Source organism: Protopterus annectens, chromosome 1.part2 (assembly GCF_019279795.1).
Source record: "Protopterus annectens isolate FY-2018-M chromosome 1.part2, PAN1.0, whole genome shotgun sequence".
Classification (NCBI taxonomy): Eukaryota; Metazoa; Chordata; order Ceratodontiformes; family Protopteridae; genus Protopterus; species Protopterus annectens.
In genome coordinates, this window is record NC_056727.1 from 926,839,689 (window position 1) to 926,867,211 (window position 27,523).

Here is a 27,523-nt window from a genome sequence, read left to right on the forward strand (position 1 = left end):
TGTGGAAGGCATCGTAGCCTTGCAAGGCTGGGGTACTGTCTGAGGCCTTGAACCAGGTTTCTGTGAATGCACAGATATATATATCTTCTAGTAATGGAAGTTCTTCCAGGGAAGTGCAGTTTGTGGTTTAAGCTCCAGCTCCTAGCATTTAGCAGCATGCCCCTTATTTGGTTGTGATTGGCTAATTTCATGTTGGTAATGTTGTTTTCAAGACCCTGCCTAAGAAAGGCACTGTGGGGCAGGCAAGAGGCTTTGCTAGCAGCCGAAAGCCTAGAGGTGTCAGGTGCAAACTGTCTCTGGCAAAGCAGCGAGGTTTGGCGACTATGGCTTCCCAGGCTGACAGGAGCTGGATCCCCTTTGAATGACACCAAAAACTAAGCTAATTCTTGAAATCAATCATTTTTTGTTTATAGTGTGGCATTATTCTAGATGAGGGAAATATGCTGCTCAAGGCTAGTGGCATACCTGCCTGGGACACATATTCAGAGAGCTCAGCCATGTCTCTCTTCATATAGTCCAGTGAGGTATGTCAGGTCATTCACACAAATATGATCTATGACAGAGTCATAATGGTACTTGTTGCTGAGAGGCCTGAATGCTTGTGTGATCTGATTAATCCTGGAACTGGACAGGCATCTGACTGTGACTTTCTCTTTGTCCATCCTGGTGAGTGGGACATCCATGTGTCTCACTACTCAAGTCTCCAGTGACAAGAAAAACATTTTTTTTTTTTTTTAGTGTTATGCCTTACGGGCTTGGGTGAGACACTGGTCTTGCTATGGGTGCTGTGGGGACTGTGTTAGTTGTAGCAGTCATGTGTATTGGAGGTCTGTGGTGTTTTGGTAAGTTTTTCGAGAGAGCCTCCACATATGTGGATTTTTGTGTTTGATGTATGTGTACTGTATGTATGAGTAGAGATATGTGTATGAGTAGCGGTGCTATGTGCATATGTAGTGGTGGGTGAGCTGACAACCTTCTCTGTGTTGCTGTTCTGAGTCAGAGAGAGCACAGATTCAAGGTTCTTGGTGTAGCTACATCTCTCAGACCCTGTACTAGATTGAGTTATTAGTAGAGGGTTATCTGTTTACATGAGGGAATCGCTGCACTGCCTGAGGAGACCCAAGTCAACAAGGTTGGCAGGAGAAACAAGGGTAGTCCCAACTGTCCATAATGCTAGGTTAAAAGACACTTGTTACTAGGGGTGGCTTTTTCAGAATCCATCACGGAGGAGCTCAGTGGATGGATATTTCTGCCTAGGTTTTGGGGAAAATTTGTTGAATTTAACTACATGGATATGGCACACAAACGAGCAGAAACCTGCGCAAATGCAGGGCCTAAATACCACAAGCTAACAACTTGAAAAACAAACTTTAAAAAAGTTCAAAAGGGCCAATGAAGATGCTTATTCCAAGCCCCAGACCAACCTGCCTTTACCAGATGTGTCCCAATCAGCACAATCCTCTCACTAAAGTGCAGTTGGGCCCCTTCCAATCCAAGGTGGCTTGGAAAACATGCTCAGAACAAGCAAGCCACTACAAACAGTCCCATATGTAGCAAGCCTTTATATGGACTATGCTGCAGCTACTAACTGCCCTAGTTTCAGTGCAAAACACTAGAGAATGTTTAACGCAGCAGAAAAATAGCAGCGAGACACTGAAAAAAACATTTAAAACAGCAAAAAAAAAAAAAATCAGCAAGCAAGAATGCTTCCTCTGGCCAGACTACATATGCAGGAAATTCAGTTGTATCTGAAATCAGTGTTGGCTCATCATTCACATCCCGTGTATACCCTGATCCCTGTCTTACCTTGCCTCAAAAAATTCTGGTGGGAAAGACAGGTCATCCTCAACCCAGGTCTTCCTTTCACCCAAGCCACACCCTACCAAGTTCTTCATAAAAATGCCTTGGACAGAACAGAACATGAAGGGCTAGGACAAGATCCCACCAAGCGCAGGGGGAAATGACCTTCCCCCTCCTGAATTAACACATCAACCTGAAATAAATGATTGCCCTCTGTAAACACTGCAGATAGTCTCCCAGCTGTGGAAAGCAGGCATAGTAATGGTGTACACTGAAACACTGAAAGCAGCATAGTTATGTGGTATCTTAACAAACTGGGGGGGGGGGGCACGAGGTCCTGCCTTCTGTGCAGGCTAGCACAGGAGGCATGGCACCTAGCCATACAAATGGGCATGACTCTGACAGCTGCATACATTCCCTCACAGGGAAATGGACTGGCAGACTTCCTTAAGTAGATTCTTGCAGGAGCCTCATGAAAGGACTCTGAACCTGCAAGTCAGTCAGGTATCAGTGGGGAACACCACAAACATAACTTTTTGCTTCTCCAGAGAACCACCAGCTTCCCCTGTTCTGCACCAAGAGTCCTTCTCCAATAGCTTTGGAGGATAGATGCCTTTGTTCTAAGCTAATGAGGACAGGTGTCTTCTCTTTCCACATTCAGGGAAGTTCCTGTATGCCTTCCCTCATCTGCCACTACTCCCACAAGTCCTAAAAGTTCAAAAGGAAACTCCAAAACTCCTATTCCTGGCCCCTTTCTGGCCAAGACATCATTGGTTTCCCCTCCTATGCCACCTGTCCAAGGGAAATTATTGGAAAATACTGTTGCAACCAGATCTGGTCATTCCGCATCAAGGTCTGCTTCTCCATCCAAATCTAGCCTTCCTCAGTCTCACTGTATGGTTGATAGGGTTCTGATCCCTGAAAGACACCTCTTCTATGAGGAGGTGGTTCGGGTTCAAAAGGAAGCCAGAAAACCTACCACCAGAAAACCATATACAGACAAGTGGAAAAGATTTTCTATTTGGTGCTACAAGCACATCTAGGATCCATTCTCATCAGATGCCCCCTCTGTCCTTAAGTATCTCTCTGAATTTTTGCATTCTGGTCTGGCCTACTAAGCCCATCTGTCTACCATCAATGGCTACTTGCCTCTTGATCCTCCTGTCACGTCTGGGACAGAGGTCACATTCTTCTTGAGGGGAGTTTTGCATCTTAAACCACCAAGGAAGCCTATTCCTCCTCCCTGGGATCTCAAGTTTGTGCTGGAAAAACTTACTCTGCCCCCATATGAGCCAGCAGCTTTTGCCATTTTAAAATTCTGCACCTGGAAGACTATCATCCTACTGAGTCTTACTTCTGCCTGCTGTGTTTGAACTCCAGGCTGTTATGGCTATTCCACCCTTTATTTTCCACAGGGACAGTGTGCCTGTCAAGGCCCAATCCATCATTCATGCCTGAGGTAGTGAATGAGATGGCTCTAAGTCCTAGGCTATCCACCTGCCTACCTTCTTTCCTAATCCTCAGAATAAGGGGGGGGGGATTTTCCACTCGCTATATGTTTGTAGGCAGCTGAGGTTCTACTTGAATTAAATAAAAACTGTAAGTAAAACTGACTAACGTTTTGCTTCATTCATGTATTACAAGGTAGGCCAGAATATCTTTAAGTGAACCATTGCATCATGGATATTGAAGGCTGTCTCTTTCTATTGCACACAGTATAGGAAAGCATTGCTTTCCTGCCCAAAAGCATATTCCAGTCTATCAGTAGCCTCTTCAGGAGTATTCCACAAGGGTGTAGATGCTAGGTACTTGTAAATGGGCACCTGGTTGTCTCTGCACACCTTCGTGAAGCATTACAAGATTGATGCCTTTTCCAGATCCAGTGCTGCCTTTGCTAGGTCTGTCCTGTCTGGTCTCTTGGACAACTCATTCTCCCTTTAGCCAGCCTCCATCTACTTTTTCTTCTTCAGCAGTGGGAATCACACACGTTAAGAATACTGCAATAGTGATTTCAGTCAGCACATAGTACATTTGTGTAAGAAATTACCATAACAGTAAATGTCCTAGTGATCACTGTTGCAGTATTTTTCCCTCCCTCCTTCCCCTTTTCTCTTCCTCTGCTCCAATTTACTTTTTTCTTTTGTTATAAGCTGTCACCTTTTGACTGTTTTGGGGGGTTTACTTACCTGTTTGAGCTATAGTCCCTCTTAGCTGACTAGTTTCCCCTTTCAGTAGTTTTCAGGCCATTGGTTTGGAGATAGGTTGAGGTGTACTAGTGTGTAAGTCCGCCTGTATACCCCAACACATATCAGCTGAGGTCACATGTCAGACATATGCCTTCGGAAAGGTAAAGCTTTGGTACCCCAGTCAGACATCATCAGACCAAAAACCCATATGTTAAGAATACTGTAACTATAATCAGGGGGATCTCTACTGTTATGGCATGTTCTTAAATAACTGTACTTTCCTGCTGATTAGCAAATAGGAATACACATTTTGGAAATGTCTGTAATGATGTGTGATGAGTATCCTGTGAAATTATAGAGATGGAGGCTATTGCACTCCTGGATAGCTGTCCATTTTAAGAGAGGAGGAGAATCATGAAGATGGCGGCACTCTTTGCAGGATGCATGGAGCGCCATTTTTTTGTTGTTGTTGCATAATGAAAGATGTATGTTTCAGGTTAGAGCACTGTGAGCATCTTTTCTTGTGTCATTTATACTGCCATTAGTATGAGACGGAGGTTTTCTGGTGTGCCACCTTCAGCATAATTTGTCTGTAAGGAGCCTCACAGGTAATTAACCTCCTGCTGTTGAGTAGAGTCTATGGGAACCTAGATAAGACTGTTAGAGTATGAGCATACTAGGGCAACTAAGTGCAGAATTGTGGGCTAGCAGTGCCACTTTAGAAGGCTGCTCACATTTAGTCTGGAGGTTTAGTGAAAGAAGATAACAGGGGTGGAGTGTGGGATGCCTTTCCATTTAAGATCATTGTTGGGGCCTGGCCTCTGTGGCATACTCCATTGAAGCCAGTGGTGTTTGATTAGCAGCACAGGTGTTACAGGAAGCCAGGGAGGGTGGTAGTGAGTGACTTGCACTAGCTCCACCCATCCTGTGTGTGTGTGAAGAAGACTGATTTAGCTCACCACTTGGGTGACATCCAGAGGAAACACTGGGTGTTGCAGTCAGAGAACATGGTTTTTTTGAAAACATGCTATACAGCAGTGCTCTGCATAGCCAGATATATTATGGTAGCACCATGCTGCCATTGGATAGTAGCATTCATGCAGCTCTGGTGAGCAGGCACTGGGACAGGGCATCAGGTAATTAGGAGAGGTGACCACAGTATCCTACTGTTTGGCCTCCTGCCAACTGCCTGACTCTTACCTGTCTCTGGAAGTACGTGAGCTGATTATGCTCCCTGTTCAGGATTGAGTGGACCTCAGTGGTCTGTCACTGACTTGAGGGTACTTGGCCCTCATCTCCAGGAGAAAATGAATGTGATGGTATGGGTGCCAAGGCAAAGACTTCTGAAGGTGGGGTTAAGTTGTTTGTTTGGCAAGTCATTGTGAAATGAGGTAAATTGTATTTTAGCCATGTAGAATGTGAGGACTGAGGTGCATAGACTAGCACTTATTTATTTATTTTATTTATTTTACATTTGTTGACCAGGCTAGTCTAACTGGATACATGTCCATTTTCACTAGAGGCTTGGGGAGATGAGCTCCACTACAGATAAATGAAAAACTTAGTAATCAATATACAAAATAAGACTAAATAAAAATATTCATATTAAACAAGCAGATTTCAGGTAAATCAACACAAAAAACAGGAAAAGATGATTAAATAGCAGCATTAATTATATAAAAAAAAAATATTACAGGTTAAAACATAGTATTCTGTGAAGATAAACAAAAAACTTGTAGTGCAAGAATGCTTATACTATACAATATCCAGTTATAAAACATAGATAAATAGAAAGATTAAGGTCAAGAGAGGAGGCAGGTTAAGTATATACAAAATATAAAAGGAGAAAACAAATATATTCTTCAGTAGGAAATGTAAAGGGAGAACTCGGCACAGTGTAGTTTGGGAGGAAATCTGTATTTATAGGTAAAAAAATATATATAATAGTTTGAGTAGTGAGGGATAGGCAGAGCTAAGTTTAATTGGGTGGATAGTAGCCAAAGGTTAATTGACATTTTAAGTTGTTAAGACTGAAATATCTGAACTTGGACAGTGTATCTTATAGACGTTTAAGAGGAGATCTTGTTCAGGTATATAGTGTATTTAGTATTCCAACGTTGTCGGCAAACCCAGATATCCTTTGTCTTCAGCAACGTAACTAGGTTGGGGCAAAGGGGGCAGCTGCTGGCACAATCAGCCGATCCCAACCACTCATTAATTTTTACCTGCTTTTAAAAGCCAGTATTGCATTTGCAATCAAATGAGTGCTGCAGACCTCCCTGTTTACTATAAACTGTTGTAACTGCGTGCTACAACTTTTTTTTTTTTTTTTTTTTTTTTTAACTAAAAGCGGAGTGCTTTAGTACTCCATGCAGGGTATAAACTGCAGTTTGCTACATTTTAAAAGAAACAAAGGAGGGGGATCGTGGGCTGGGCACAGAAACTGGACCTAATTGGGTGGGGCAGGAGAGAAGAGAATGTGTTGTCTATCTTGACCCCCCTGTTTGGTGTGCCAGTAGAAGTGGACAGTTTTTTTTTTTTCTCTCATCACTTAAGCTGTTGTAGAAAGGGCTGGATTGGCTACTGTCTGCAGGAAGCCAGTCAAATGGCATCCTACAGTTTTCCAGAATTCTTTTTTTTCTCTTCACTTGAAGAGCTCAGGTTCATGAGTACTGGTTCAGGGCATTAGTTGAGCCAGCTACACTTCTGTTTGTCATAAACTTTTTGATGGAGGAGTAAGCATTCAGTACTCTGTAGGAGGACAGGCAGACCCGAAGGGAACATCTGTCTAGCTAGCAAGTCTCAACTGCAAAACAATGGGGTACCCAACACTAGACCTGGCTATAAGGGAACACATAGGCCAGCTTAGACCATCACAGCAAATTACACAGGAAAATGGGGAAGCCATTATTTATAGTACATGTGCATGTCTTGGGGGGTCAAATGTTTTCATTGTAACCAATTAGGGCATGTATGATATAAATGCCAGCTGCAACAAGAAGGGGGACAAAAATCATGAGAGGTAGCAAACAGAGGTACCACTGCAGCAATGGTGTGTTTAGTGACGGGCACTCTTTCAAACTGCAAGAGTTTTCATTGCTCTGGTGTAGAGGAGACAGACCATTTTTAAGAGGATTACAGCATCATACATAAATTTTATTAAGCCTGCAGTGATAAAAAGAGGAAGTGCTTGTCTAGGCAGCCTATGCAAGTTAGGGCCTAAGAAGAGAGACATTTTCAGTTACAACTGGCCAGAATTTACTTAGATTGGGAAAGACAGTGGAACCAGCAGATGGTACGGCTTGATAACATCCCAGTGTGTTTATTTTAACAGGAAATGATTTTGAAGATGCAGTACCTGTGTGTGTGTGTGTGTGTGTGTGTGTGTGTGTCTCTCTGGATGTCCTTCAAGAATGCAACTGCAGTCATAACATATGGGTTGTCCTGCCTCAGGCAGCCCTTGGTCGGCCGGATTCCAAAGTCTGGGTCCGACGTCGGCTGATGTCGCATTTCTCTCTGACGTCAGAGCGGCTGGAGTACATAAGCATCAGCCGACGCCATTTTCTTCAGTCTTTCTTGCCGTGCGGTGCCCGAAGCAGAAGCAGTTCGCAAGTGCCGGTCGGTCAGCTCCTGTATTCTTCGAATCCGAAGTCATCAAAAAAGCTAAGTACCCCGTTGGGGACCTTTTCTTGCCTCAGCCGATGTCGGAAATTACTGAAAAAGTTAATAATTGTCTGTCTTGTGGTAAACAAATACCTCATAAGGATTTCCACTCTTACTGTCTTCCTTGCCTTGGCCCAGACCACGACGTCTCGGCCTGTGTCGCCTGTGCTCGCTTCAACAAGCGCACTCTCAGGCACCGGGCGGAGTTCGCTGAAGACTTTTTCGGCAAAAAATTTGCGTATACAATGCCATCGGATATTCCGACATCGCAAACGCCCAAGAAGCGAAAAGACCGGGACCGACATCCTCGGCCCGCGTCTACCACCGACTCCACGCCAAAACCTACCGCGAGTGCTCCGGTTCCCTCTGAGACGGTTATTCCACCGCTCCGAGCCAAAGACACCGCAATACCGACGACTCCGATAACAGATACCACTCCGACGCCAGTTATAGATTTTCCTCCGGATACTGAAATCGAGGAAATGCCAGAGACCATTGCTGTAGATAAGGTCACTCCTGCACGTGGAGCTGCCAGGCCTCCTATGGCCATGTCTATTAAGGCCTACACTCGGGCTAAGGCAGCCAGCAAGACTAAGCACCTTACAGCAAAAACCTTGACACAAACTACTCCTGAGACACAAATCATGTCTATGGCCGCAGACTTAATTTCCATGATTAGAGGTTCACAGGCCCATCCTGAGAGAGCATCCCAGCCTCCTCCTGATAAAAGGCCCCGGGTTGATCCCTCTGAACCTATCCCTACAAATGATGACTCTGAGGACTCTATCCAATCCGAGGGCCAGGAAGACCTCTTTCAGACCTATGAGGACTCGGATGCAGAGGATTCCATCCCCTCTGCCTCCCCTCCTGAGGATATTTCTTTTGGGGAAGTTCTGCATACCATGAGGGAACATTTCAAGTGGCAAGGCCAGGAATATTCTGATTCCAGAAAGCCTTGAACCTTCCTTAAAAAGCCCCAGCACAGGCCCCTAGCTATTCCTCCTGTGCTTGATGTTTTGGATGATCTATATTCTGACTCCAGTGTTACCCCTGATTCTCTTCCTCCTGCCCCAGCCAAGCCAGACAGATATTACAGGGTCCCAGACACACATTCCCATTTGTTCAGGGACCATACTGTTGATTTAGAAACTATTTCTCAGGGACCTAAAGGTGTTTCAGCTTCCACCTCTAAAAATCCCTTGCCTTCCAACAGGGAAGCTAGGTCATTAGAGAGATGGGGGAAAAAGGTGTACACCTCCACCACTTTATGAGAGCTTTGAATTGCCTTTTTCATATGTTACAATATCAGGATTACCTGTTAGATGACTTACAGAAAACATTGGCCTCTCCTGACCCTTTAGACAGGAAGTCTTTGCAGGAAGCTGTACATAATTCTCAGCAAGTCAGCAATCACTTTCTGCAGTGTGGATATGATGCACTGGAAGCTTCATGTAGGGCAGCTATGACAGGGGCAGTCATTCGCAGACATGCATGGTTAAAAGAACAACCTCTACCAGATCATGTTAAGTCAAAACTTCTGGATGCACCCTTGGAAAAGAACAAGCTTTTTGGTGCTAATGCTAAAGATGTGTTAAAGTCCATCGAGGAAAAAGCAAAATCAGTTCAGACGGTCAAAGATTTCCTCCAGGTTCAGTCCCCCAGATTCAGCAGGAATTGGCCTTCAAAGAACTGGTCCTTTCCTAATCCTGAAAAATTTCAAAGGGGTAAAAACAGGCGTGGCCGTGGAAGAGGACAATACAGAGGTTCTTACAGGGGACGACAATGGCAGCCAGCAAACCAAAGAAGTGACACTGGGGTCTCCCCTGCCCCTCAGACACAATCTCAATGACTTTCCTCTACAACCGCCAACCAAGGAGCAAACAGAAGCACCCTTGGGCGGAAAATTATCTCTGTTTTCAGACAGTTGGCACAGATTGACAAAAGACAAATGGATTTTGGACATTATAGACCAAGGTTACAGGTTCCATTTTCACACCTTACCCAGAAAACAGGGCATGCCAAACCTACCACAAAACCAGAAGGCAGAGGCTATCGAGCAAATTTCTCTGCTGGCTCAGATAAAAGCAATAGAAAGAGTACCACAACAAGAACAAGGCCAGGGGTTCTACTCAAGACTGTTCCTTGTGCCAAGAAAAGAAACTCAATGGAGACCAATACTGGATTTGTCCGCATTAAACACTTTTCTCATAGTGCCAAAGTTCAAAATGCTGACTCTACAGCAACTCCTTCCCATGCTGGGCAAGGGGTCTTGGCTGATTACTCTGGACCTCAAGGAAGCATACCTGCATGTCCATATCAGACACAGCTGCAGAAGATACCTCAGATTTCTTGCAGGGCCAGAGCATTATCAATTCTCAGCATTGCCATTTGGCTTATCTACTGCGCCCAGAGTATTCACAGAATGCCTGGCTTCAGTAATTGCTCATTGCAGGCTCCAGGGGATCCAAATTTACCCGTACCTGGACGACTGCCTTATACAAGCGGACGACAGACTGATGTTGACAAAAAACTTGAACTATGTCATACAATTACTTCAGGCTCTGGGATACACAGTCAACTTTCAAAAGTCAAGACTTCAACCATCCCAGCAAATAACCTTCTTAGGAGCCAATCTGGACACAGCCTCTCAAATGGCTTACCTGACAGAAGACAAGCAAGAGAAGTTAACTCATTATTTCAAGGGTTTGGCAAAACTCACCCAGATGACTGCAAGGAGATTCCTACAGGCCCTGGGTTACATGGCATCCTGCATTCTCCTGGTTCCATTAGCAAGGCTACACATGAGAAAGCTTCAGTGGTACTTAAAAAGCCTATGGTCTCAGCACAACAACAACTTAGAGGCAACCATACCGCTCATTCCATGCCTACAAAAGGAATTCCTATGGTGGGCCTCGGTAAGCCAGGCAAACACAGGTATGTCATTCAAAAAACCTCAGATAACACAGACCATGACCACAGACGCCTCAGACATTGGATGGGGGGGCGCATATGGAGGGCAGATGCATACAAGGACAATGGTCTCTAAAGGAAACACATCTGCATATAAACCAAAAAGAAATGCTGGCAGTAATGCATGCCATCGTGGCCTTTCAACAACTTCAACAAGGCCATTTACTGATACGGACAGACAACACCACTGTGATGTGGTATATAAACAAGCAAGGGGGCACTCATTCCTACCCCCTTTGCAGACTGACAATGAATCTTTGGGAAAAATCACTGAGCCTGAACATACACTTACAATCCCAGTTTGTTCCAGGCAAAGACAGTGTGCTGGCAGACAGCCTAAGCAGGAATTTCATAGATCCTCACGAGTGGAGGTTACACCCAAGGATCTTCACACAACTCACTTCGACATGAGGCAGGCCAGAAGTAGAACTATTTGCCTCTCACCTCAACCATCATCTGCAAAAATTCTGTTCAAGGACATACCACCCACAAGCTTGGAAAATAGATGCTCTTTCATTCAACTGGAACTTCCTAAAAATCTATGCATTCCCACCTCTGCCACTGATGACCACAGTATTACTGAAGATCAAAGCAGAGAGACCCAAGGGGATCCTAATAGCTCCAGACTGGCCAAGACAACACTGGTACCCGCTACTACGGAGCATATGTCACAACAAGAAGTGGGCCCTTCTCCAATGGCCCCTACTTTTGACTCAGCACAACTTCAAAACAGTGCATCCAAACCTTCAGACACTGCAGCTGACAGCCTGGGAGATCCCATGAATAACCTCAATCTATCTCTCTCCAAGGAAGTTCAGCGGATACTAACAGAAGCTCGAAGACCATCCACCAGAAAGGTTTACTTGGCAAAATGGAAGAGATTCAGCATTTGGAACACCAGCAAGGGTCATGATGCATCACTATTGAACATCCCACTCATCCTGGAATATTTGGCAGGTATGCTTCAGAATGGACTCTCATATTCTTCCATAAAGATACATGCTTCAGCTATTTCAGCTAGATATAACACTGATCCACCTGTGTTTTCACATCCTTTGCTAAGGCAATTCCTTAGGGGAATCAAGAACATTAAGCCACCAAGAAAGGCTCCAGTGCCAGCTTGGGACCTCAACTTTGTCCTGGAAAAACTGACTCTACTTCCTTTTGAACCAGCAGCTTCAGTGGACTTACAATTCCTCTCATGGAAGACAGCTTTCCTGTTGGCAATTACCTCAGCAAGAAGGGTTTCGGAACTACAGGCCCTAATGGCAATACCACCATTCATAATCTTTCACCGAGACAGGGTCTCCTTAAGAACCAACCCTACTTTTATGCCAAAGGTGGTATCCAGGGTTTCTTTAAATCAAGCTATTCATCTGCCTGCTTTCTTCCCCAATCCTGAAAACAAAGGGGAAAGACTGTTACATACCTTGGACATTCACAGACAACTTCGCTACTACCTGGACAGAACCAAGACCAGTAGGAAGTCTGATCAACTTTTTGTAGCTTACGCCCCTGGAGTACAAGGGAAAGCAATTTCAAAAGAGACTATTTCAAAATGGATTGGACATTGCATCAGATTTTGTTATTCCTTCCATGGGAAGACTGTTCCAGTCAATGTCAGACCACACTCCACCAGAGCTACAGCCACCTCTACAGCTTTCTTAAGAGGGGTGCCTACAAAGGACATTCTAGAAGCTGCTACATGGAGCTCCGTGCATACATTCTCCAAACACTACAATCTCCCTCTATACTCCAGATCCAGAGCAGGTTTTGCTTCGGCAGTCCTGCAGGGTCTGATTGCCACACCATCTCTTTCCTAGAGCATTCCTCCTCCCCCAGCTAAGCTATGGTATTCTACCCATATGTTATGACTGCAGTTGCATTCTTGAAGGACATAGTACAGTTTTGTACCTACCATAAATGTAGATGTCCGATAGATATGCAACTGCAGTCGGATTTTCCCTCCCTCCATACCCCTCTATGCCTTGGGTCCACTCCTATCCCTGTTCCTCTTAGCTGGGGATATCTGTTATGGTGTATCTGTTTATTGCTTACTTATTTGTTTGGAATCCTGTTTTTTCCTTCCAATTTGATTACAGCCTTCCTTGGAGGGCACCTGGCATCTGGGGCAAGAAACACTGAAGAAAATGGCATTGGCTGATGCTTATGTACTCCAGCCGCTCTGACGTCGGAGAGAAATGCGACATCAGCCGACATCGGACCCAGACTTTGGAATCCGGCAGACCGAGGGCTGCTTGAGGCAGGACAACCCATATGTTATGACTGCAGTTGCATATCTATCGGACATCTACATTTATGGTAGGTACAAAACTGTACTTTTCATGCAGCCAGGCATAGACACGAGTAAATGAGGAAGGCAGAATGGGGAAGACCCAACTAATGCCCTCACCTTCAACCTAGGCTAGGGATGTCCGCTTCAGGGAGCGGGCTAGTTAGTATCAGTGAGCCTTAACCTGAGCTACAGTTGTTAAGGTACAAGGCATCCCTTGAAAGGGTCTAATTGAAGGGGAGACGTTAGGCAGTGGTAGTGCACCTGTATTTGAGACACCACTGTTCAAAGATACCATACTTCCTTTGGAAGGGTGAACTGGGGAGGGTCGTGAAGAAAAAGATGAGACAAGCTCTGTTCTCAACCCCTAAATTACAACATTTGAAGGAAATAGCCAAGGAGGCTCCTGATCTTCAAGGGTAGGGGGGTGTATGTATACTGGGGCACAGGGTTATTATACGGAGCATGAACTCCTGAAGGAGGGCTAGAAGGAAAGGTGATAAAGCAGATAAAACAAATGATAGTAACATTGACATACAAAGAGGCACTTCTGGCCATAGCCCACCATATTGCCTTTTCATGCCATATGGGCATAAACATTCATAAAATGTTATGCAGAGTTTGTATTGGCTATGTATTGCAGATGATATGGAAGGAACACACGACTGAACACTGCCAAGAGTTGACAAGGCAGGAGGTAAAGCTGCTGTGATGCCTTAGCCTATTATTGAGACACTGTCTCAGATGAATAACTATCCCGGAGGGTAGCTATAAACATTATTGGGCATTCTGTAAGTGAGAAAGTATGTCTTGGTGATGGTGGACTGTGTGCTACTAGATACTCTGAGGTGGGGACTCTGCTCTGTATTGATGCAGGGAAGGTGGCAACATTTTAAAGTAAGGCGGTGCCCCTAGAGATATGCTGACAGACTCTGTTGCCAATTTCATGTCATACCTACAGAACTGTTTGTGGAATTGTTGTGAAGTAAAGAATTTAAAGGCTACCACTCAACCTAAAGGCCATTTTGAGATCAGTCATTGACAAGTTCAAGTGAGCGTGAGACAAGTGCTTGCCCCATTTTCTCTTTGTATACAGACAGGTACCTCAGAAACCCATAGTTTGTTTACTCTTTGTATTGCTGTGTGGTCACAGGGTGAGGGGAACCTGTCCCATGAATTTAATTTGCGATGAGTGAGAGGGTGGCTGTAGTTCTGACAAGGAATTTGTGGTGTACTTTGCCCTAAATGTTAAGAGTAGACTTAGGGAGCTCATGTGGTTAACAAAGAAACACCTAGCACAAGTACAACAACTTATCTGGTATGATCGCACAGCTAAGGCTAGAGAATATTCTGTTAGCTAGAAAGTAATGGTGCTTATTCCTGTTCAACACAATGAACTTCAGACAGTTATGTGAATGGTAAGTGAAATTAACTGTCAGGCAGGAGACAGAAGCACAAACTCTTCCATGTTAACAAGACAAAGCCCTACCATAATACAGAGATAGTATATGTAGTGGGCTGCTAGAGGAATTGAAGAGGGATCTTTTTCCCTTGTCAGGGAGGCTCATTGGACAAAGTAGCATGTTAACATCTGTTTCCTACCCAGATTCAGGAGATCCATGGAGTACTACATGAATTTGTTGAATGTCTTCACTGGTAGGCCAAAGTTTGTTCAACTTGTGGAACATCATGTGTACACAGGGCCTAAGTGGACCATGAAGTAGGTGTGTTGTAGGGGTGCCTGAAGAAGGTAAGCAACCCTACAAGAGGAACTGCCTAAGATGTTGGATCTTTAGGTAGTACAAGAGACCAGCAGTCCTTGGGCTTCACCAAAGGTGCTGGCCCAAAAGAAATATGTCAGCATCTGAAACTGTTTAAACTATAGGAAACTGAATGGTCTTAGTCAGATGCTTACCTCATGCCTAGGACCGGTGAAGCCTTAGAGCAGTTAGGTGGGGCTAAGTATCTTAACAGCTATTGACCTGAGTAAGGTTTATTGGCTAGTACCTGTGATGCCTGCAGGGGAGAGACATCAGTTTTGCGACCACTTTTGTTTCTATGGTTTCATCAAAATGCCCTTTGGAAGAATGTCTTGTTTACTTTCCAGGGGCTGGTAGATTGTACCCTGTCAGGAGCTATAGACTGTGCTGTTAATTATCTGGATGATATTGCCCTCAATATCTGGTCCTGGCAAAAACACACTTAACATATTAGGCAGACTTTGAAGTTGCAGAATTGACTATTAAGACTAACAGATGTTGGGTAGAAATGGCAGACATGTCTTGTCTGAGTTTATAGAGTGGACTTTGAAAAGATTAGGCCAGAGCCTGACAAGGTGGAGACTATTCAGCAAATAAGGGCATTCCTATGGACAACACAGAACTGTAAGAAGGTTGCCCCCTTACCCTTACAGACCAGAAAGGGTAGATCATATAGGATTGTTTGGCCTCCAGTCTGTGAGCAGGTATTCCAGAAGTTGAGAGGCCTGTGTGAACACCCTTTGCCAGCCATTCCTCACTATATTCAAGCTTATATTGTGCAGCTAGATGCTTAAAACCATGGTTTATGCTCTATATTTAGCCGAGTTACTTTAAAGGGAGAGGCTTCTCAACCATACACTTCAACCATGGGTAAAGTCTTCTGCAGCAATATTAAATAAGTGTTTTGGCATAGTTTTGGCTTACAAAAGATTCTTCCCTGCCATAGAATCATAGAAAGTTACTAGGCTAATGACTCCAGGGCCCTTACAAGCCTAGCCAAGTTCAACCCATGTTCCCAAGGGTGACTGGTTCATGCAGACACTAAAATCAGCACCTATTGCCCCTGCCCAATGGGGGATACATGTGGAACCCCTGGGGTGAATTTCCAGTTACCCATCCAGTCATTCAAACTACAGTTAAATAGGGCCAACAAGGGGCTTTGTTTAACATGAATAGGAATCTTGTCCCAAAAGTGGGGCAACCTCTGTGAGGCAAATCTCTCTCTCCAGCAAGTTCTATTGATGTCACATACCAGGTTAAGGTGTTTTGAGCGAGTGACCCGTGTGACATTTGACTTGTGAATTTGCAGCATTTCCCTTAAAGCTGGGTCAGAGATTGCTCTGTATGCAAGGTACAGGTCACATCTGAGTAGTCTGTATGACAGAGTAAAGTGACAATGATTTTACTTTGTCCTCATGAGACTGATCTTGAAAACCCTGAATTTCTTTGTAAGGAACGTTTGTGGTGTGTCCAATTGCTGCAGGTGTTTGGAAAGGAACATACCAAAGGGGAGTGGTTGTACTCCTATTATTGGCCAGATGAGGGAAGAGTACAGGGGAGTTACAACCTCTCTTTTCTGGAGCCAATGCCCTTACTTATGAGATGAGTAATATAAAATGCCCTTCATCTAATGTGGAGAAATAGTGATCAAAGTTAAGGTTGCTGTCAACCTGTGTGCCAAGATCTCTCACCACTGACTGTCTGCTTAAGGCATTGCTATTGATTCGCACGATATATATATATATATATATATATATATATATATATATATATATAATGTCTCATTTTATTAACCAAATTCACATTTCATTAAGCCTGAATTTGCCGACAGCACTTATGCGAAAACACATTACTCCAAAATGTCAGAATGCTGAACTACAAAATGACAGGACAGCTACTTAAAACTAACACAACAATGCATATTCTCGTATTTTTGCACCCCCTCACACCCCCCTACAAATTATAGATACCAACTCCGAGATCACACTACAGTGACAAGGGTAGATTTCTCTATCCATACTGTAGTGCGATCTCCATTTAAAAAACACAAGTGCTGTACATTTAATTTTCTACAAGTTGAATACCTGTTCACATACCAGCTTATCTGCCATGCAATGCAGATGGTACAGTGTACTAAAAGGTGCATAAACAGTATATCATTGTACATCTCGCACTGCCAGCATCACAGTCAATACTTCGCTGAAATGAAATTTGACAAACTGACGTTTCGGAGAAGTAGATTTTCGTACATGTGTTGGCAAATTCAGGTTCAGTGAAATGCAAATTTGATTAATAAAATGAGAAACATATATTATATATATGTGTGTGTGTGTGTGTGTGTGTGTGTGTGTGTGTGTGTGTGTGTGTGTGTGTGTAATAGTGACAGAAACCTAGACTTCAAAACTCAAATAGCTCAATCCAGTGCAACAACATCCCTCTCTCATCACTCCTAACAAACTTTTCTAATACTAACACAACCACCTCTCATTTCACTATGCAAACAATACCCACATCCCTAGTACTTGGACTGTTATCCTAACTAAAATCTTGCTTCCTTATCTGTTGATAAACTTCAACCTGAATATCTACAACTTGCTGCCAAATCAGTTGCATACCCAGTCAGTATTCTTATAAATTGTTCCATCTCAGAATCATACGTCTCACATATATGAAAAAATCTATCATAACTCAATTACATAAAGGTGAAAACTCCAAAGAATTTTCTGTCGCCCTATCTCTATACCCTCCCCTCTATCAAAAATACTAGAAAAATGCATACATGCTCAGTTTCTTAAATATTTCTCTAACAGTGTCCTCCTTGCCCCAACCCAGCATGATTTCCATCCAGCACACAGTACCATTACAGCTCTACTGTCCTTTACTGACACAGTTAACAAAACCCTAGACACAGGCCTAGCTACATCAGTAATCCTGTTAGATCTATCAGAGGCTTTCTACACGGTGTCTCATCCTTTACTGTTAAAACAACTAGGAAAGTTGGGCTGCTCCTCTAGCAGTCTAACATGGTTCTCCTCCTACTTAAACAGAGAACAATCTGTCAAATAGCTCAGTGAACAGTCAGAATTCCAAACCAGTATAGGCATTCTACAGGCATCCATTCTAAGGCCCCTACTTTTTAACACCTTCATTAATGACCTTCACAAAGTCTCATGACAAAGTAAACTCATTCAATACCCCAATGATTCTACCATTGTCTCCTACTCCAATAACTTCTCTGACCTCCTTAAACTCGCACAAAACTCTTTTTCATCCATTGAATCCTAGTTAAATGATTTTCATCTTCTGTTGAACCTTAAAAAATACAAACTCCTACTCTTCTCTACAAAGCCACCAAACATAGACTTCTCACATAAGACAGAAATTGAACTAGTAAACTCATCAAAACTACTAGATACAACTATTGACAGTATGAACAGCAAATTCTTAACACAATAAAGAAAACCCACTTTAAACTAGGGAAACTTTACCATCAAACTTTATCGTGACACAAACATCAAACTAAAACTGGCCAACACTCTACTCATTCCTTTTCTTCTGTATGGAAGTCCCATATTCTTATCTGACCTAGCCAGGGTGTAAAGTCAAGGTCCACTACAGTTAATGGACTGTAGTGTCCCAGAGAGATCAAGGAATGCATCAATGTAAGTGAAATTAATGCCTTTCTGGAAGCCCTGCATGTGTGCTGTCACCTTTGAAGCCCAGGCCCCCTGAAAGTGTTTATAGACAAGCACCTCTGTCACGTGGTACATCAACAAGTAGGGGAGCACCAAGTCTTGCCAGCTCTGCAGGCTAGATCTGATGGCATGGGACATAACCATGAAAGTAAACCTGTCCCTGCAGGCAGTTTACATACCTTCAGGGGATAATGTCCTCACAGACTCCCTCAGCAGATCTAGAGAAAACCCTTGTACATGGATATTACCAGGAGAGGTCTTTCTGGGCATAATTCACAAGTGGGGTACACGTCACGTAGATCTTTGTGCCTCCAACCAGAACAGACAACTTAGACTGCACAGTACCAGAACCACTTGTCATCAGGCCTTAATGACAGTTGCCAAGTCTTCAAACTGGGGAGAAGTTCCTCAACACCGTCCCCACTTCCTTCTCATTCCAAAGGTTTTCCTGAAGATCCAGATGTGCAAGCCCAAAATCTTAGTGGTGGCTCCCTTTTGGACCAAGCAGTATTGGTTCCCCTTCTGATTCATCTGGCCACTTCAAGTTAACCCACAAAGTGAACTTGCATAGAATAAGAGCTCTCTTATTCACCCTGGCTTATAGTCACTCAGCCTGACTCTCTGCATGATAGAATCTTAATTCCATTCTGGCAGCAGTTTCCTGAGGATGTGCTTCAGATACTGCAGGAGGCGAGAAGACCTGCCACTAGAAAATCTTACATATCCAAGTGGAAAAGGTTTTCCATATGGTGTGACAAGGAAAATGAGGGGCCGCCATCAGGTGAGTGTATTTACAATTCTGTCATACATGTGGTGTTACTCAAAAGTGGTCAAGCCTGTGTCTCCATCAAAGCCTACTTATCTGCTGTCTCTGCTTACCTGCATTTAAATCCACCTTTGCTCTCCAGAATTGAGGTAATATATTTTTTAAACGGTGTCCTTCACCCTAATCCACTTAGGAAGGCTATTCTTTTGTTTTGCAAAAAACTAACTTTGCCACCTTTTGAACCAGCAGCTTCAACTTCACTAAAATTCTGTACTTGAACAATAGTTGTAATGGTCCCCTTTACCTCTGTCAGAAGAGTTTCTGCATTGCATGTCCTTATGGTGATCCCATATTTCCTAATTTACATAAGGATCGTGTTTCCTTAATGGCTAGCCCCTCCTTTATCTACAAAATGGTAAATGAGCTGTTTCTGAACTAATCTATCCATTTGCTATCCTTTTTACATAATCCACTAAGTGGAAGTGAGAGGATCCTTCATCCCCTGGTTGTTTATAGGCAGCTAACTGTCTACCTGGAAAAAAACAAAACAATTCAGAAAGACTGACCACATCTGTTTCCTTGCTTTAGAGTTAATTTGGGAAGTCCTATCTCCAGTCTAATTCCATCTCCTTCTGTTAGACTTTCCATGGTAAGACCCTGCCAACTAAAGAGAAAGCTCACTCCACTAGAGCAGTCTTCTCTTAGGTTCATAGGTGTTTACTAGGCTAATGACCACAAGGGCCTTTTTAAGCCTAGCCATGCATCCCAATTCTGTGACAAGTTCTCATATCCTTGATATGCTTGGGAGATGAACCATTTACAGGTTTCCTGTGTCCATTAGAGACATGGGTGCTAAACCAGGGATGAATTTCCTGTTCCCTATCCAACTGTCCTAAGTTGCAGTTGAATTGGGTTAGAGAAAAACTCTACTTCACATAGATGGGGAGCATGTTCCAGAGATGGGGGTAGTCTCTGGGATACATACAGTGGATATAAAAAGTTTACACACCCCAGTTAAAATGCCAGGTTTTTGTGATATAAAAAAAACGAGACCACAGTAAATAATTTCAAAACTTTTCCCACTTTTAATGTGACCTATAAACCTGTACAATTCAATTGAAAAATAAACAAATCTGTTAGAGGAAAAAAATATTTAAAAAAAATTTACGATAAGCTGGTTGTATAAGTGTGCACACCTTTAAAGTAATACTTTGAAGCACCTTTTGATTTAATTGCAGCATTCAGTCTTCTTGGATAGGAGTCTATCAGCATGGCACATCTTGACTTGGCAATATTTGCCCATTCTTCCTTGCAAAAGCACTCCAAATCTGTCAGATTATGAGGCCATCTCTTGTGCACAGCCTTTTCAGGTCACCCACAGATTTTCTATTGGATTTAGGTCTAGGCCCTGGCTGGGCCATTCCAAAACTTTAATTTTCTTCAGGTGAAGCCATTCTTTTTTTGATTTGGATGTATGCTTGGGGTCATTGTCATGTTGAAAGGTGAAATACTTTTTCATCTTCAGCTTTCTAGCAGACACCTGAAGGTTTTGGGCAAAGTGACTGGTGTTTGGAACTGCTCATAATTCCTTCCACCTTGACTAAAGCCCCAGTTCCAGATGAAGAAAAGCAACCCTAAAGCATGATACTGCCACCACCATGCTTCACTGTAGGGATGGTGTTCTTTTGGTGATGCGAAGTGTTGGTTTTGCACCAAGCGTACCTTTTGGAATTGTAGCCAAAAAGTTGAACCTTGGTTTCATTAGACCATAACACATTTTCCCACATGCTTTTGAGAGACTTGTTGTATTGTTTTGCAAATTGTAGCTGGGCCTGGATGTTTTTCTGTGTAAAAAAAAAAAATAAATAAATAAAAAAAGGCTTCCATCTTGCAGCCCCATAGTCCAGACATATGGAGAATACGAGAGATTGTTGTCATATGTAGTACACAACCAGTACTTGCCCAGAAATTCCTGCATCTCCTTCAGTGTTGCTGTATGTCTTTTGGCAGCCTCCGTGACCAGTTTTCGTGTTGTCTTTTCATCACTTTTGGAGGGACGTCCAGTTCTTTGCAGCGTCACTATTGTCCCATATTTTCTCCACTTTTTGATGACTGTCTTTACTGTGTTCCATGGTATATCCAAAGCTGTGGAATTTTTTTTGTACCTTTCTCCTGACAGATACCTTTCAACAATTAAATCCCTTTGATGCTTTGTAAGCTCTCTGAGAGCCATGACTTTTGCTGTAGCAGGCAGAGTAAATGTCAGGAAAATCCTACTAGGACAGCTGAACTTTATTTGGGGTTAATCAGAGTCTGTTTAATTGATGGCAGGTGTGTACCCAAGAAGACTGAATGCTGTAATTAATTCAAAATGTGCTTCAACAAAGTGTTAGTTTAAGGATGTGCACACTTGTGCAACCAGCTTATTGTACGTTTTTTATTTTTTCATTTTATATTTTTTCCCTAACAGATTTGTTTGCTTTTCAATTGAATAGTACAGGTTATAGGTCACATTAAAGGTGTAAAATGTTTTGAAATTATTTATTGTGGTCTCATTTTTTTATAGAACAAAAACCTGGCATTTTAACAGAGGTGTGTAAACTTTTTATATCCACTGTACCCGTCTTTCCAGCAGGCCATGTTTATATCACAGGCAATGTTTAAGTCTTTAGAATGGGTAGTTCTGGTGCGGTTTGTTTTGTGGATATGCAGGAGGTCCATCAGAGTGGGGTCTGACAATGCCCTGTATGCCAGGCATAGATCTCCCCTCAGAAGCCTATAGGAGACAGAATACAGGGATAAGGCCTTGAGGCAATCTGCATAGGACATTTTATTTACACCCTGTATTCTTTTAGTGAGGAACCGCTTTGGACATTTCACTTGTTGGATATGCCTGGTTAGATACATACCAAAGGGGGCATTGTCCTCGATAGGTCTTATGAATGCTGAATACAGTGGAACAATGACCTCCTTAGATGCCATACCTTTGTTTATAAGTTGTGCAACATAGAATTATTTCCTCACTGCTGTAGACACTTGTTGGTCAAAGGTTAGATTACTGCATGTCCCTAAGTCCTTTGCTACTGGGTCAACTCTAAGGGGTGTGTTGTCAATGTGATAATTATCAAAGGCATTGATTTTTGATCCACCCTTGAGACTGCAACCTCAACTTCAGCACATACTTTTGCTAAGCATTACAGAGTAGATGCATTTTCCAGATCTAGGATCTCCTTTGCTAGATCTGTCGTATTGGACTGGTGGGCAGCAGTCTTATTCCCAATCTTACCACTGTCAATAACTGTTAGTTTGGGAGTTGCCTGTTAAGTATTGGAATGCTGCAGTTTAGTTTTGTGAATCACTCATAAGTATTGGAATGCTGCAACAGTGATCTAAGGAAGGACATGGCACAGTTGTGTAAGAGCTTACCATAACAGCAGATGTCCTACTGATCACTGTTGCAGTACTGCTTCACTCCCTCCTTCACCCATATTTTCTCTATTCCTGTCCTATATGGATCAGTGTGGGCCGTTACCTTCTTACCTTCTTATCTGGACTTGTGTTTTTGCACTTACTTCACTCAGGCTTGCTCCAGGGTCCTCTGGGGGTAGATAGTCTGAAGATCCCTTTAACCAGGCTGCGATCATACACGGGACGTATGACACATCATGAAGGTTTTTGGCTTTGGTATTCTAGACGGATGTTAGATTAACCTTGGTAGAATAACCACAAGTGTTGGAATACTGCAACAATGATCATTAGGTCATCTAGTTTTATGGTAAGTTCTTTAACAAATGTACTTTATTCATTCAAGTAATCCAGAGCAGTGAGAGTGATCTACCTTAGACCATGACAGAAGGCTATAGTATTGGGAAGTATTAGCAGTTTTCCATGTAAATTTCACTTGATGTAAAGCGTGCGTGTGTGTCGAGAGAAAAATTATTCAACATTGGGGACTGGCATAATAGTTAAGGTATTTGCCTTACAAACACAAGGTATGTGGTTTGATTCACACCTTTGGGAAGCATGGCTAGGTTAAAAAAAAAGTCCACCTGTGGTCATTAGCCTAGTAATTATATATGAACCTGAAGTATAGTTACAATGAGAAGGGAGCACAGGAAGGCACTTAATTCAGAGGGAAGTAGGAAAGGAGCATGAGAAACTTGACCCAAAACCATGACTGGGGTGTGTGGTATGTGTGAAGACTGTTTGGTATGGATATTGCAGTGCTGATTTCTTGCACTTTCTTGAAGCCACGTTTAATGAGTTGTTAATAGTGATTCAGTTGTGTGCACACTGTACATTTCAGTCTGCTTGGTGCCAGTGATGTAAATTATGAGAACACACCCCTGTTGAGTCAGATTATTGCTGGCAGCAAAATAGGTCCAATGACTGTGGCCCCCTCCCCACCACTTGCGATTTTCTTGCGACAATCTTAGTCAGAAATATGAAACACTACCCACCATATAAAAGAGGAGCTGAACTGATGGCATTGACGTTCCCACAACTGATGACATTTATTACTATATAGAATTATGGGAAAGAGTTGCTGTATAACAAAATGTGGGGTTGTGAAATTGCTCTGTTAAAGTGATTGGGCTTCAAGGGGGGGTTATTGTTCATACTAAAATGTATAAAATAAATTATGGATATGGTTCCCTATTGTAATTTTGAGGCTTGTAAGATTGAGCCCCAGAATTACAGAAGAAAGAATACCCGGGGAGCAAGCTCCCTGCACCCACACCTCATGTTAGGAGCAAGCCATGCACACCCCCTGAACTTATATACATGCCAGCTCTGACAGCATCATGGCTTGGAAAAAAAGGGAATATACTGAGACATAGTATGTATAAATTTGCATTTGGGTCATTCAGTCTCACTGTTCTGGGGCTCACATTAAGGCTCAGAAGATCAAACTCTTTCCATTGGTTATATATGTAGCACATATGTATTGTACAAGAAATATATTAATGATGTGGGTAAAGAGTGTGACAAGAGTAGTAAATACGTCTTCCTTATGCTTTTTGATAAGTGCCACACATCCATCTGAGCTACTACTAACTTAGGCAGATGGACTTGTTTTAACATCTTATCTGAAGGATGGCACACTCAGGAATGCAGCATTTTCCTCTTATGCAGTAGTATTGGAGAGTAAGTCCAAGCATCTGGTATGGGAATAGGACTCCTAGTCTTTTGATCTTCCATCATCATCAAAAGCAACTGTGCTACCTGTTAAGCTACTGATGTTCCAAAAAGCAAAGAAACAAACTAGGGAAAAAACACCTCTCTGAAGCAAAATTATCCAAACTGTAGGGTAAATGAAATACACTGTACCATTCAAAAGTTCAGTCCTTTAATTCAAAAATACTTGAATACACGAGTGCTTTTTTTCTTAAAATGAAAACCTTAATCAGATAAAATTCATGAAACAACTTCCTCTTTAAAAGTACTGCTTTGACCAGTAGAATTCAGGAAACCCCATCATGTGATTACCAAGCCTCCTTACAGGGGACAGCCCCTTGATAATAACCTTTCATTCATAACAGACTTAAAACAGAAATTTAAATTAGACTAAAAGATATGCTAAGTTTTAAAGCAAAAATTAATTTAAGAAATAAATACATAAGTAAAAAATATTTTGTTTTATACTGTTTATAAAATTCAGCATTAAATGTTAAGATGACAACACATCTTTGCAGTGCTTTTAACTTCAGCAAGCATGCAATAGATAACTGCTCATTTAAACGTGGCCAAAAATCTGCCTTCAGGAACAGTTGCCAATATAGCTTGTGCTTTTCAAGAGCGAGTGTCCATGCCCCACCCAATCTTTTAATCGTAGTTGTTCCAAAATTATAAATTTAAAAATGATGACCAGTATTCTGGTGCACATGTTTAAAGAGTGCATTCGTGTTCTTCTATTTTGAGTAACGTATAACCACCCATGTGAAACATTTTTGGACGAGAGGCTTAAAATGTTAGTCATGCAAGAAGACCATTTTTGCAGTGACTCATCGGTGTTTTTATGTAAGATCAACTCCATAAATTCCAAAGATTCCTTTACATTCATTAGAGTTGATGTTAAGGACTGTCATCCCGCACCAGTTGGGTTTCGAATGGTTCACTGAATCGCAATATGAAGGGGATTCACCAGAACCAGATCAATCTTTACGAGAATTTTTTGGCGATTGTACTGAAAAACAGCTTTTTAATTTTTGAGAAGAAAAATGTATTTACAGAGTAAAGGGTCAGCATGGGTTTGGCATAGGGGGGGTTGTTCGCAAATATTGTGATGATTCAGTGGGAGGCAAAATACTTGTTCCTTTCTGAATTTTTTCCTTGTTTTAAGTTCTACATGCGTTTTCTGGATGACATCTTCATCTCTGGGATGGTGGTAAAAAACTCAACCCATGGTTCCTAGATTATATTGTCACAGCACTGAGTTTCTCAAAGTCACATATGCATGTGATGACCATAACATTGCCTATCTTGACATTTGGCTTATGAAGGACACAACTAAACAAAAGTTTGTGTCAAAGATCCACAGAAAGTCCACCTACTCCAACAACTTTCTTCATTTTTCCAGCTTCCACTTTTTACCCCAAAAAAGAGCTGTGCTTAAAGGGCAGTTCTTTAGAGCTGTAAGGATGGTTACCCTGGATGAAGCTTTTTGGGATGAGTGTTATGTGTCGAAAGGCATGTTCAGGGTATGGGGGTACACAGTAGATTTCACTGATAACTTGATGTACAAGATCATCAACCAACGAGAGCGGAGGGAGGGTCATCCCGATTTTAAATAAGATGAATGTGTCTGACAATGATAGCAATATTCATGACACACAAACCATTACTCACCCCCACTGTCAAGCGCCGTTTAAAAGTGCTTTTATCACCATCTTTTCAATGGATGGCTATGCGATTAAAGGCATTCTGGTGAAAAATTGGCCAATTATGAGTACTGACCAGGTGGTGAGAGAGAATGTGGGGGTATATCCACAAATTGTCAATAAGAGGGGAAACAAGCTCAATTTGTTGCTGGAAATAGGGATGAATATATGCAAGGTGAAAATGAGCAACAGAAATGTTGGTCTGAGTAAGTGCAGTCACTGCTCCCAGTGCCATCATATGTTGCTAGACAGGAAGTGTGCCATTGCTAATAATGTCATCGCAATTAAAGGAGGGCACTATGATTGCAATACACAATGTGTGGTGTACTGTGCACTTTGCTCGGTAAGTCCTGGTTTTTACATTGGCAAGACTGAAAGAAGATTCAGAAACGAGTCTATGAGCATTTATATGACATTAAAAAAACAGAAAAACACAAATGCACCCTTTAAACGTGCACCAGAATCCTGGACATCATTTTAAATTTGTGATTTGGAAACAAATACTATTAAATGATAGGGGGCCCCATGGACGCTTGCCCTTGAAAAGCATGAACTATATTGGCAACTTTTGCTGAAGGCCGATTTGTGGCTAGGTTTAAATGGGCAGTTATCTGTTGTGTGCTTAAAAGCACTGCAGAGATGACATATTTTCATCTTAACACTTAATGTTAAATTTTATAAACACACAGTATAAAACATAAAATATTATTTTACTTATGTATTTCTTAAATTAATTTTAGTTTTAAAACTTAGTGTGTCTTTTAGTCTAATTTAAATGTCTGTTTAAATCTTTTATGAATAAAAGATTACTATCAAGGGGTTGTCCCTAATAAGGAGGCTTGGTAGTCACATGATGGGGTTTCTTGAATTCTATTGGCCAAAGCAGTACTTTTAAAGAGGAATAAGTTTCATGTATTTTATCTGATGAAGTGATTCAGTGGGAGGCAAAATACTTGTTCCTTTCTGAATTTTTTCCTTGTTTTAAGTTCTACATTTCTGGATGACATCTTCATCTCTGGGATGGTGGTAAAAAACTCAACCCATGGTTCCTAGATTATATTGTCACAGCACTGAGTTTCTCAAAGTCACATATGCATGTATCTTGACATTTGGCTTATGAAGGACACAACTAAACAAAGTTTGTGTCAAAGATCCACAGAAAAGTCACTACTCCAACAACTTTCTTCAGGCAGTTCTTTAGAGCTGTAAGGATGGTTACCCTGGATGAAGCTTTTTGGGATGAGTGTTATCAGTAGATTTCACTGATAACTTGATGTACAAGATCATCAACCGGTCATCCCGATTTTAAATAAGATGAATGTGTCTGACAATGATAGCAATATTCATGACACACAAACCATTACTCACCCCACTGTCAAAGTGCTTTTATCACCATCTTTTCAATGGATGGCTATGCGATTGTCGCAAAGGCATTCTGGTGAAAAATTTATGAGTACTGACCAGGTGGTGAGAGAGAATGTGTATATCCACAAATTGTCAATAAGAGGA

At 42.2% G+C, this 27,523-nt stretch overlaps 1 protein-coding gene across 1 annotated transcript in view; it reads left to right on the forward strand.

The window, feature by feature from the left end:
• Positions 1 to 27,523, forward strand: part of LOC122792423 (CSC1-like protein 1) — a 740,103-nt gene that overhangs the window by 297,033 nt on the left and 415,547 nt on the right. The window lies entirely within an intron of this gene.